The sequence below is a fragment of the Uranotaenia lowii genome, chromosome 2, assembly GCF_029784155.1.
Source record: "Uranotaenia lowii strain MFRU-FL chromosome 2, ASM2978415v1, whole genome shotgun sequence".
In the NCBI taxonomy this organism is placed as follows: domain Eukaryota; kingdom Metazoa; phylum Arthropoda; class Insecta; order Diptera; family Culicidae; genus Uranotaenia; species Uranotaenia lowii.
Genome location: NC_073692.1, coordinates 409,427,251 through 409,441,205, shown reverse-complemented (window position 1 = coordinate 409,441,205; position 13,955 = coordinate 409,427,251).

Genomic DNA, 13,955 nt, shown 5'->3' with positions numbered 1-13,955 from the left:
GCAAATAACATAAACTGCCCATCTGCAAGAAAACTGCGATGAAAAAAGCAATATCTGATTTTCTATTGCGATTCTACCTTAGGGTGTCCGTCTTACCCGACTTTTTCCTACCATACCCGGAACCATAAAATACGGAGTACAAACACGTATTCGAGTATTGAAAAAATCGAACAGTGATAAAATCGAAAAACTACTGTTTTATTTATCTACTAGGGCATAGGTCGGCAACCTGCGGCTCTTTTGATATGAAGCTGCGACCCTTGCTGCGGCTCACTGCGCAAATATTAGATATATTTTTGAATAAAATGTTTATAAAATATATAGGGATGGCACACGGATATTCATAGGTCCAGGAGAAAATATTCAAATTGCATCCGCTGTTGCAACAAAAAGAAAGGACCAAACGGCAAAATATAGGGTTTAAAAGGTCATTAATAAAATTAAAAAAAGGCAAGATAGCATTTTTGAATCCTAAATTTACATTTTTTTTAATTTTACTGTTTTTGAACCATTAATATAGAACCAAACAAAAAAACTAAAATTTATTTCCAAAACATGTGTTATATATTTTTAAATCAATCGTACACTAGAGTTGAGCTGTAGCTTACAGGAAAATCAAAGATCATTTTGATGTATCTAAATATAGAAACTTCATCAGCGTTCCAGATTGTCCGATTTGAATCGGGCTTGCCCCGATTTTCAAAGAAAAAATTGGGAAGTGCCCGGTCTGTTTCAGGTGCCCCAATATCGAGTAAAATGTACCGATTTTATTCAAAATTTGATAAAATTCAAAAATTTCAACTAGTTTTAACGAAATAAATTTAAATCGTGGGTTGTGAGAGAAGATTTGAATGCCTCTGATAATTTTTCTTGTGTTCATTCTACAGCTTATCAAACATACGGACATTTTGGAGGGATTTGCCCGGATATTACACGGTTTGGAGTTCAAAATGTAGAAACCCAATGCCCGGATTCGCCCGGTCTAGATTCGCACTGAAAAAATAATCTGAAAACCTACTAAATAATAACGGGTTAGAAGATACATGAAATTTACCAAAAACACACAAATTTTTAACGAAGTTTCATTAACGAACATATTTTTTCATTCCTGACTTAGAGTTAATCACCGTTAATTTATTTTTATTAATTTTTTTTCGAAGCTTTAAATGTATCCTTGAACTGATTCTGCCAGTTGAAATGTAGGTACTGCTTCTATGAGATTTATTTATCACGAATTTTCAATGAAGACTTCAATAAAACATTATTACAGATCGATACTGGTTAAACCCCAGGTTTTTTCCAGTAATCTAAGCTTTAGCAAGCATAGATGAATAACTTAGAATGAGAAGAATTTCATTCTTCATTAAATTGGACGCACAATTCTGAAATCACATGTGTCATAAAATGAGATTTTGAATAGAAAAAAAATTAAAATTCTGAAGACACGCTTTCTTGATGTCTTGAATTTTAAAAATTCTACCAGCTGTAAGGATAAATAATACGTTTTGAAGATATAAATTCTAGGCTACAAAAATTTCAGTTGAACTTAACCTTATACTCTTGGATTTTAGATAGGACATTTTGCATAAAACAAAAATCAAAATGAGTCGTTGGACTTCTCGAGATTTTGGAAGCTTTGTATTCATCATTAGATATAAGAAATTCTGTAAATTTTAGGCCATGTGAGCTTTGTAAGTTTTGTTAGTCTTTTTTAATTTTTGATTGAGATTATTTATTGTTTTTCTCGTGTTCATAATTTTGAAAAACTTATAGTTATTGATTTAGTTATGAGAATTGTGTTTAAAGAAATTTAAAATTATTTCCCTTGAATGCTTGTTCATCCTATCATAACAAACATTTTTTTCACCAACCATTTCTAAGGACGCTTGAATAGCTTTTACCTGATATTTTTTATTTATCTTCAGCTGATAAAACTGTTTGTTAAACTTTTACATCCCCCATTTGATAAAAACCTTCTTTTGGAGATCATCCCTCTTTTCAAGTTGGATGATCTCCCTCTACAATGGTATATTCAAGTTTTATTTACTAAAAAAATTTCTAAAAAAACTTTCGAATCTTGTTGAGCCATGTTTAAAACTCATTTTGCATGTTTTCAATAGTAGATATTGGGGGTTTATTCATTTTTTTCATTTAAAAAAAACGAATACAAACACACACAGGATCTCAATGAAACTTGATGTTTCCTCGAAGAGATTTCTTTTTCACTTAACTCTAGGCGTACAACTTTCGAGGATATGATGGCTAGCATCTTACAAATGCTAAAACCATCAACCCACAGAAAGTGTACTATGTATGCCGTAACCGAGATTCGATCTCATGCCCGTTGGCCTAGGAGACTTGAAGGCTATCCTCTACACCACGGGCTGCGGCACACTGCTTTGTGAGTACTTGTTCTTAAATGTTGAAAGTTTCACTAACAGTTTTTTGAAGTTATCGAAAACAAACTATCTCTGAACTGAAGTTACCATTATAATTTTAGGAAATAGATTTAATTTAAGTTATATTTCAATGTTTCCATTTTTGGACACAATCATCCCATTAATGATGGCGAAAAGTCATCAATGTTGTCAAGTCACATTGATGACCAAAAATGACTCAAAAGTTAGAAATTGGCCAATTAAATTGAATTGTATAAAACTCAAAACCTTAGATTCAATATTTACTATTCGATTTTCTAAACCCCCGTTTAAATTCCTCGAAGGCTATCGAAGCGTTAAATTCGCAGCCTTGGCCTTATAACTCTGAATCTAATAAATTTATCTTTCTCTATGAAAAATTCCAAAAATATGAAAATGGATGGCTCTTTAAAGCTGAAATTTATGAAAATCGGTTCATATGTTTTTCAACACTCAGTCAAAATAGTTGTTCGGCTGAAAAAGTTAATTCATTGTTCAGTTCACTGTATGTTTTTGCAGACCCTCAAAGCCCTCCAGGGGTAGTAAAAAGCACTTCGAAAGCTACTACAATTCTAATCAATATATTCCTAACAGGCTAGTTGTATTTTTCAATTCAAAATATAGGTATATTTTGCATCCCAATTTCTCGTACCGGTACCACGTGCTTTGAACAGTAGAATAAAAAAAACACCCGCCAAAATTTTTCCTTTCAAATTTTTAATGCTCAGCAAGCTTTGATTTGCTATCCAGTACACGTGAACTCTGGATGGTCGTTTCTAATGCCCAACCCATGGCAAAGATACCGTCACTTCAAGATAAAGAAGTGGGCTTTGCCGCGAACATTAATTCTTCTATACGGACTTTCGATGTTCGCAACGCCACCTTCAGAGTTCGGGCAACAAGATTCATGCATCTAGCCATGGTCACCAATGTGTGTCTTGGAAAAACAAATCTACTTTAAAAGTACATCTGTTGGAAGTGAGTACTTCAGAGCCATCTACAATGCTTTAAATGGTAAAAATGTATTTTGGTTGACCTTTTGGACGAATTATTAATCATATATTGCCATTCGGAAAAAAATTGATTTGAATTTGAACTAAACCGAAACTCTGCTTTTCTAATTTTACTCTGTTCGAGAAGAAAATCATCTATTGAATGCTCATTTGGGAATCTTTTTGTTCATAAAAACAAGTATGTTGAAATGGATACCCACAGTGCGAATACGAACAACGGTTGCTTTGATAATTTTGTATGTTATTTGACGTTGAAGTTGTTGAATACTCAAACCATTGACCCCCTTGGAGGGTGTACAAGCTATTTTAGTCGCCTGTTATGATACCCCTTCTCAGAAGAGAGCAGCACTGAGCGTATAGAAAGAATTTTCGATAAGTTACATGGGTCTGCCCATGGTGATGGTGAAAAAAACCCCGCCAAAGGAAACGAAAATCGGTCGACAAAATGGGTGCCATGACTTTTGGTTCCTCGGAGAAAAAACGAAAGTTGTATGGGACGGTCCCTTTTCTTAGGTGGGAGGGGCTCAAAACTATTACTAAAACCTTACCATGGTCCAAACACATAACTGTACCAAATTTCAGGTTGATCGGTTAAGCGGTAAGGATTTGTATAAGGTGCATACAAACAAACAAACATATATAGTCCAACTCATCTTTATATGTTAGATAAGCTAAATATGGGGAAATTCATAAAAATAGATTGATAATTTTAAGAAGATTAAGAAGAGAATCATGTACTTTATGGTAAACAGATTTGAAAGAAATATCTAAGAGAGAAAAAAAAACGCTTTGGTTTTAATGTTATTTTCGTGCAATCAATTTTCATTGATAATTCTTTTTTTAATTAGAAACAAAAACAATAAATCTCTCATGTGGTTCTTTCAAACACTGAAATTTAGAATATTTGAATTTTTTGGCTCCTCCGACTAAAAAGGTTGCCGATCACTGTACATACTAGGGGGAAGTGTTTCTAAATGCGCATTAGACCGCTGCAAGGTTTGTATGGAAATTTCAAATTTCTTTTTTTTTACACCTTCCATAACTTTTTATGGTTATTTTTGCTGCCAGAAATAGCAATAACATTTTTTGAAGCGATCCAACCAGTCCTGAATTAGCGCAACGAGTTTCAATATTGTATGGAAATTTGTATGGGAAAACAAAATTTGTCATTCAAAAATCGCCAGAATCGTACTCAAAGTTCAAAAAACTATAACTTTGAATGAAAAATATTCCTTGACTCTTGCAGTACAATTCATGTGTACAAAGCATATTTAAACCTAACTTGTACCCCAGAAAAGATATTCGATGTCATACAAAATTTTTGTTTTCAAAATTTATTTTTTAAATTTAAGGGTGGGGTAGGGTCTAACGGGTAAAAAAATACACCATTTTCACGATTTTTTTCTAGAACTATCGTTCAAACAAATGTATTCAAATTTTTGCATGGTACAAAGCATTGTTAAAAGAACATTTAGTAATTTTTTCATAGAAAAATATTGAAAAATGAACCGGTGACGGAGCACTTTCGATGATGCCTTTTAGAAAACAGGTTTTGCGGTGGACACTGTATCTCAGCACAGAATCATCTGAAGTCAAAAAACAAGAGCAAAATATTTTTAATAGATGTTTTTCTGGACCCCAACGTTTTTATTTAACATAAAATTTTTTTAATGAAATTTTTGTGGCTGTTTGAAGTAAAAACTTCGATTTTTCACGAAAAAATCCGCCATTTTTTATCTGTAAAATCTCCCCAAAGTAAAAAAAAAACGTTGGGGTCTGGTATTTTATATGTAGAAAATATGTTCCAAATTTGAAAAGAATCAGATAAGTAGTTTTCAAATGACGATGTCCACGGACTTTAAAAATGTGCTTTCGAGAAAAACGCGTTTGAACTTTCTGCACTTGCTTTCTTTCAGTATTAGATAGGAGGAGATAAAGGCCTATAATTTCTACAGTTTTGCTTCAATTGACTTGAAAATTTGACACAACATTCTTGAAATGTTTTACAATAAGAAAATAAAAAAACAAAAAAAATGTTATAAAAGAGCAAAAATTTTTGAAAATTCAAAAAAAATTTTGTCAGTTTTGTTAAAATATATTGAACTTAAATTCTCGTGCTTACAGAATCTGTGAACAAGAATGTTAATGGTTTCCCGAATAGAAAAATACTGTTACCAAACAGTTACTACAATAGTTATACAATCATTCGGAACAGCGTAAAAAAACTTTTAGAAAACATTAACTGACATCGTAGAAAACATTCCACTTATTGTGAATTCCAAAACGACGGTCTGTTGAATATGGCGTTAAGTTATGTTACTGTTTAAAACTGTTAAAACGATTGTATGGAGGAACTGTTCTGCAAACAATTGAGATAACGTCCAAAAACGGCTCGTGGAAAACGTATTTTGGTCATCAAACTGTTTTCACTACAGTTATTCTTAGAGTTCAATTGTAACTGAACATTGGCTGTGAAAGTTCTGAAACGATTTGACAAAACGTACCTTCCGAAGGTATGCCTACGCTTATTGAAATCATACGTGAATGTGGCACGCACACATGTGCAGATTTTTATACAGGGTTTTCGGATCTTTTGATGAAAATATTTTTGTTTGAATTTAATTATTTATTAAATATTTATACATTTAGTTTACTCACAAAATCATCCATCAAGAATTGGACACCAGAGTTGTTGTCAGAGATCGACAACAACGATCCCATCCGGCCACAGGCACAGCGAATGGGTGGTTTCATTTTTTCTGCGCTACCGGAATCCTTCCTGCCTTTCCTCTACCAGGAAGAGGTATTTCCGACACACGGGCGGGACGTTGGCGTAGCTGCTGGTCAATAAATCCATCCATCGTTCGATGTTCCTTCCAGCGTAGTTTTGTTCCTCCCAGCATAACATTGCTCCTCCAGCTCCAGTTGCTGAAATAAAGGAAACCTTTTTCGTACATTCGAATAAATTCTAATGTTAATGAAATTTACCTTTTGCGCTGGTGTCCCCCGGTGGGTCCTAAAAGTCTGTCCGTCCGTCGGATCACAATCGTAGAGAAATTGTTGCTGCTGGAACGAGTTGAACGCGAAAAACGAAACATCTTGTTTTTTTTCGTATTCTTCTTCTATTTGAGTTGACAGCACTCGGCAGTGATGCCAACTGGACCAATTTTTCAAAATTGTACCATTATAAGATTAAAATGTGAAAATTAAAAAAAAATTTTTGGCTTAGATCGAATGCTTTTAGACCTTCTTACTGACCTAATGACTTTTAGAAATTATTAATGATTGGCATGGTTAAATGAAAGGTTGGTTTAGTCAACTATAAGAAAAATAAAAAAAATGTATCAAAAGATTCTGCAATTTTTCTAATGAAAGACCTCAAATTCAGATGAATTGGAGCAGTTCGTCATGAACTTGAAATCTGTCGGGTACCGAATGCAGTTATAAGAGAAAACACATCTTACCTGTCGGCCACTTATGAGCCCAAAAGTTTTCTTGCCGAGCCGATACCGGGAATCGAACCCAGTACGCTTGGCATACCAAAACCAGACTCGCGCCAGCCTATCCGCTAGACCACATCGGTGCTTCACGCATCACGTGCACTATGTCATCGGCCTAAATCAAGAGCTGAAATTCGTTAAGTATAATGATAGTAGAAAAATTGTATTATTTTCATAATTGTGTACTGAGTTTGTACAAAACCAATTGGCATCTCTGACCGGGCATTTCGTTGATTTTGACGTGCGAGTATGACAAGTATGACAGAAGGGATGGACGGTTTGTTTTACGGTTAAAGTTCAGTTTTACGATTAAAGAAAAATTGAAGGAAATCGTTCAAATCATTCTATCACCTTTTCAGATACCATCGCACGTGTTCACATGAACGTTCATATTTCGTTGTTATCGTTGGCGAAGTAAAGTTTAGGAGAACAGCTACGTTTACAGATACAATCACTATTTCTGAAACCGTAGATGTATCGTAGAGACTGTTTGAGAAATGGTTTTTTAGTATGCGGGTTTCCTTCCTTATTCATCTGGAAATAGGAAATTCAACAAATTGCAGGCTTTGGCAAAGTTGTAAATGATAAGATATTGGAATAAGAGACAGGTTTTGAATGCCTATATCAAGAAGGTTTATAATTTTTTCTACTGTTTATCATTCAAACATTAAATGTCAAGATAGCGAAGTAGGCTTTGCTGCGGTGATGACGGGTGTGTTTTTCTCAGCAGCAAAATTAAAAATAGAGAAAATTTTCGAAAATTAATGTTAAAAGTGAAGTGAATCGAATTGTATGGACCTGAATTTTCCGGATTGGATAACGTACCTGCATTTAAAAGGAATATGGCCAGAAGAGCTTCCTGGAGAAGCTTAATTCAAAATCATGGCGGATTTGGCAGCAGTTAATCGCTTTTAAGTTTCCTCTGGATATATCCCAGTCCCATTTGGCGCAGTAATGGTCGTTTTATGGTGAGATCTGTCCATTTAATTTAGGTTCATTTCGAAGAAGTGTTAAATACTTTTGTAAGTTTAAACTACATTACTTTTCCTTATTCATCAATCCTATCTGCCAAGTAGGATTTTCCAACAAAACGAATAACCTTTCCCTTTCCTGTCTGAAACAGCATCTTTATATGTAGGATCGTATGAGTTCTCTGCACCTGAAAAGTTCATTTAGCTGTTCTGACTATCCCTATATGATTACATTGACTTGCCACGGTGGGCATTGTGGTACCAGACTGATTCTCAATAACAACACTTGAAATGAGTATTGAATCTAGGTACTCATTTTGGCACCTTGTGTTGGGCTTGATTATTTGTTGTACTTCGTGTATCAGCCAATGCTAGATGTGTGTAGTCACCCTATGCTATGCTATGCTATGCTGTTTATCATTCAAACATTAAATGTACGCTCAAATCACAATCTTACAGTTAAAATTGAAGAGCTTAATACTGATCTAATAAAAACACGAAATGAACAAAATGTTTTCATGAAATATGGTCATATTAAAAGAACTAGTAAAATTAAAATTTCGCCAAAATTTCAGGTATGGCATCGATGGGTAAGATAATTTTTTATTTGGAGTGTTTCCATTTTGCACATGAATAACTTCTTCATTCTGGTGTACATTCTATACAAAATATTTCAAAAAATAGGAAAACCGTTATTTTCTCTGATAGCGCAAGTAGTTTAAGGGCAATTTAAACTGGAAACTAAAAAAACTCATGGATAAAAACGTGTGAAAAAGCAGCCCTTAGTAGGATATAATTCTGGATTTTTATTAAACTTGTACGTCAAACCCTTTTCTAGGGTTTTTTTTATTCTACGGATATCTGAATCATTTTGATTTTTGTACACAGTATTTATTTTTATGAAAAAAAGATCCAGAAGAGCAAAACGGTTCCACGTAGGAATCGAACCCACTTTTTTGACCTAGGGTCCATTGCATCTTTCCCTTTATATTTTTTGTCTATCAAGTTTATTGCATCTTCTCCAGAATTACTACGAGACAAATTTTTTAAACAATTGAGTTAAAAAAAAATGGAATCGCATGAAGCAGCCCACTCTCTTTCATCTTAGGCAAGCTGGAATATCTCTTCCAGTTTTTATTTTTTCTAGAAATTTCTAAGCAATATAATTCAACTATTCAACTAACGCATCTCAAAATTATAACACTGTAAATTTACTGGAAAAAATACTATTCCCGTAAAAAAGGGAAATTTTAGCCTGCTTCACAAAAATCGTTGTATTTTTGCTAATTTTCATTGAAGAAAACTTAAAATAAATTCCGAAGATGAAAAATGTTTGATATAGCCCCTGGCCAAGTTTCTTAAAATTAGATCCACGCAATCAAAAATTGTGCCGTTTTAAAAATGAGGTTTATTATCGCTCAAAAGAAGAGTTCATACTTTTTTGGACGCATGTTAGTACTAGAAATATCGTAATCAATGTTTTTATTTCGATTTTTTCTTTTACAAACAAACCAACAATTATTTTAATTGACAGGAACTTAATTCCTGCTTTGTTTGGAAATAGAAAATGTTTCAATAGAGTTAAATTTCAGACACAAGAGCAAAAATGATACTCGCTTTAAGTTTGTATCAATTTTGTTTCTCAATATTGTCACAAGTCATTTCAGAGAATTTGTACTTCGCTGTAGAAATATAGTTGAATTTGTATCAATTGGTCAATGCATACAACCAATCACAGAAATCAACCATATTTATGGCTAAATGTCCATACATATATAGTTAAATGTTTCATATTTATAGTTGGTCGAAACTCAATTGTAAATATGATTGATACGTTCATAATACAGAAAAAACCGTGTATACATTAGAAAATTCAAAAAAAACTTGTAAATAACCTTATTCCAAATTGAAGAAAATCTGCAGTCTGCAAAATCTCACTTTAAAAATCAATCAGTGACCGGTTTAATGTTTTCCGGATATAAAAGTTAGAAATATTTTATTGTTATTTTTTCCTCGCCGGATTATAACAATAAGCTGTGGCACTCATTTTCCAATGCTGAATACCCCAGTAAAAAACGAAAACCACAGAGTCAATGAACTGTGCGGCAGTTTTTTCAACACTGCCCCATCACTCATCATCGTCTTAAAAAATATACCGAAGAAGCTGCACCAGAGATCAGTAAAAAATGACCCCGGGACGTGATTGGTAGGTAATAAACTGACTAAAAAACAAACACGGAGTTCAAAAATTGCACTGCAACTATCGATGTCAAAAGGGAAGCACAAAGAAGGCCATATAAGACAAGCAAACGAAGAAATCACATTAGCACGAGACAATTTTTCTTTCCGCACCTCAGCAAGCCAAGTAGGTACGGCAGTAAAAAAGCATAACATGCGGAAAACGTTATTTTGGAACGTGTGCCTACTTAGATGATCATTTATCCTATAGTTTTACCTTCGCCAACATTTGTCCCGAAATAAATCCCAGCCTCCCCTTTTGCATTACCGTCTGGTCGTTGTTGTTGTTGTTGTTTTATTGGGATCGTCTTGCTTTGGTTGGTTTTTTAAATAATAAAAAAAAGGGAAAAAAATAACTAAGACGTATCTCGTGCCAGGCAGAGATCGTTTGCGTTCTCCCTCCTTAGATTGTGGAAGATTCTTTACGCCGAAGTTTTGGAAAACGACAAATACATGTTTTATGGTAGCCCTTATTGTAGGAATTTGTCTCCAGACCTTCTCCCGATTATTTTAGGTAGTCTACTGCTGGGTAATAATAGTGTAAAATTTGTCCCTCAGAGACCGGAGACCGAAATCCGGGATCCAGAAAATTGCCGCCAGGCAGACGACCGCCTTGGTTTGTTCTCAGTTAGGATCCAATTCCCGTTTTTTATGGAAGGGGGCCTTAAAAAACCAACAACTTACCGCATGGTAAAAAATGACATCTTCGGGAAACTCTCTGGGACATCCAATACCTAACTGGCTGGCTGGTGGAAGCTAAAAAACCTAAGCAACCCAGTAAGTAGTTCTACGTGCCGCCGCGCAGTTGTTTTTTAACAATTCCTCGATCACCATAGAGATGATCGCCTGGGGATTGACTTTTTGGGTTTGGGACTTTATGAGTAACTGCCGATGGTGTTTTTTTATGGAAGAAACAAAAAAGTGTCACCGAAAAAATGGCTACTGAGATGAAGTGTTTTTTTATGGAAGCAAAACTGAGGCACGCGACTTGGGCATAAAAAATACAGCTGCTGAGATTTTTTTTCTGAAATTTTAAAAACCACCACAGATTTTTTTTTATTTAAAAAATTTTTAACTTATAAATTTGTACAACGCTTGATTACTCAAGGATTTCAGGAATTGGAGACTATAACTTCCTGCAAACGACAAACTAAGGAACATTTCGGAATGCTGGTGCCCTATTCTATACTCAATTGTTGCGTTTTGCGCCAAAATTTCCGTGATTCCCATAGGGACAACCATAGGACCCTCATTCGAGGGTTAATAAGGGAATCATGTTTCGGAAATTTTGCATAGAAACTTGAAGAGCAATCCAATGATGACGGGCTGACTCAAAAGCCTGCATATTTGAGGCACCCGAAACGTTGAACCCTTATTTTGAATAACGGAAAAGGGGCGCAATCATTTTTCGATTTTCACTTCTATTTTTTTTGAAAAACCGTTCGTCACAGTCGAAAATCGAAAAACCACCCTTGCTTGTTCGCTTGCTTCCTCGAAAGTTTTGCGATCGCAGTTACCTGTGGGTTTTGTCCATCGGCGTAAACTTTTTCGAAAAATCCCCTCTAAGCAATCCAGGAAGAGGAGTTTGAACATTCAGCAGCATTCAGTCGAACGAACGAGTAGGCCAAAGGTTACTGCGACAGATGTTGCGTATTTTTTTCTCTCCCATTTCTTATTCCCGTTCCCCGGGCAAACGCCAACAGCCAACAATTTTTCGAGAGATGGTTGCTTTGGTTGCCGGTGTTTAAAATTTGGAATTGGAATTTGGAATGAATTTTGGAATCGAACATTTTCCCTTTCGTTTGGACAGACTTCACATGATTTTGGCGCCGAATTTGCACCCCTTCGATGAGGAAGCAGTTTTTGGGATCGTCAATTTGGGTTTCTGTGTGTGTTAACGGAAGTATCGGTATTATTCAAGTGCTGATTGCAATCTATTTGAAAAAGTCTGTTTTCCAAGCTTTCCAACTTACTATAGAATGAGATGGTCGAATATGATGACAATGATTCAATGGATGGTCAGTAATCGTTTCACCGTTGCGTGAAAGAAGACTTTTCGAGAAAAAAAAATCAAAAACTCAATCAGAAAACATAGAAACATCTAGGTACATGCACTTAACAACCTCTGCCTTTTACACTTTCTTTTTATTTTGAGTATTTTCAATTTTAAAACATAAATATCCAAGAAGTCGATTTTGCTCTCAGTTGAGACGAAATAAGTTGATATATGTACTTAGAAAACTATGAGGTTTGAAAAATAATCATTAACCAATTTACCGCATTCTTGAACTTCGTAAACTGACGAGAATTTTCGATTTATAATCGATAGCTGAGCCGGAATCCTCGGAAGCACCTGATTCTTCAAAATGTACATGAAGACCTCAGTAATAACTTTTACTTCAGTCTTCAGGAAAACAGGAGTCATTTTCAATTCATTCGAATCGACCGCTCCAAAAACCCTGACTTCGTAGGAATGCAAGGGAATAAACTTGAATTTCACATTTTATGAAATTTTTTATGCCTTCAGGGGTGAAATATACATATCCGTACGTGAATTGGACACCGTATTTAAAAAAAAACCTTTCTGGGAACACGACGATCAGCTGCTTCTTCTTCAACTTAGACAGACATCGCTTCGAGCGCTCAAGTCGCAGTGATTTAATTCGTTCTGTTATCAAATAGCGCTTTGTTCTTGCTTTTGATAATGCATTCAAAACATCTTTCACCAATCGTTGCATGGAAGAATTCGAGATTTTCGTTTCCTTAGCCAGCCTCTGGATGGATCTTTCTGGACTCCGCTTCACTTTCGTCTTGACCAATTTTACCATCATTCCAGCTATCGTGGACATCGTCCATCAACGAGAAAAGTCGCAAGATGGCATCCCACAGCCGATGCAAATTGTTTGGGTGATTTTTGGGCGAGAAGCATATTAGTCACTAAAGGGTGATACGGTCAAAATTTGGTCAAGGGAAAACGCGTGTAAATCGGTGAAATCGTTTTTTTTTTAAATCAAATTAAATTTCTTTTTCAAGTTTAATTAGTATAAAATTTAGGAAAAATATTCAGTTAGGATTCCGCTTTTCCAAATCCGAATTGCCGGGCTTTACGCTTAACCTCTGCCATCAGATTTTGTACAGCCACCTTGTCCACCTTCTTTGCCGCAGAAAGCCAGTTTGCCTTGAACTGCTGCTCGTCCTTAGCAGTTTTTTTTGGTCTTCTTTAGGTTCCGCTTGACAATAGCCCAGTATTTCTCAATTAGGCGGAGCTCTGGCGTGTTGGGAGGGTTCTTGTCCTTGGGAACCACCTGCACGTTGTTCGCGGCGTACCACTCCATGGACTTTTTACCGTAATGGCAAGATGCCAAATCCGGCCAAAACAGTACGGAACAACCGTGTTTCTTCAGGAAAGGCAGCAGACGTTTGTTCAAACACTCTTTCACGTAAATTTCTTGGTTGACAGTCCTGGAAGCTATGAAAATGCTGCTTTGCAAGCCACAGGTACAGATGGCTTGCCAAACCAGATATTTCTTCGCGAACTTTGACAGTTTCATGTGCTTGAAAGTATCTGCTACCTTTCCCCTTTCTTTTGCCGTATAAAACTCCTGTCCCGGAAGCTGCTTGTAGTCGGCTTTGACGTAGGTTTCGTCGTCCATTACCACGCAGTCAAACTTCGTCAGCATCGTCGTGTACAGCCTCCAGGATTGCGCTTTGGCCGTCGTATTTTGTTTATCATCGCGATTTGGAGTCACTACCTTCTTGTAAGTCGATAGTCCGGCTCGATTTTTGGCTCGATGCACGGTTGTAGACGATACACCC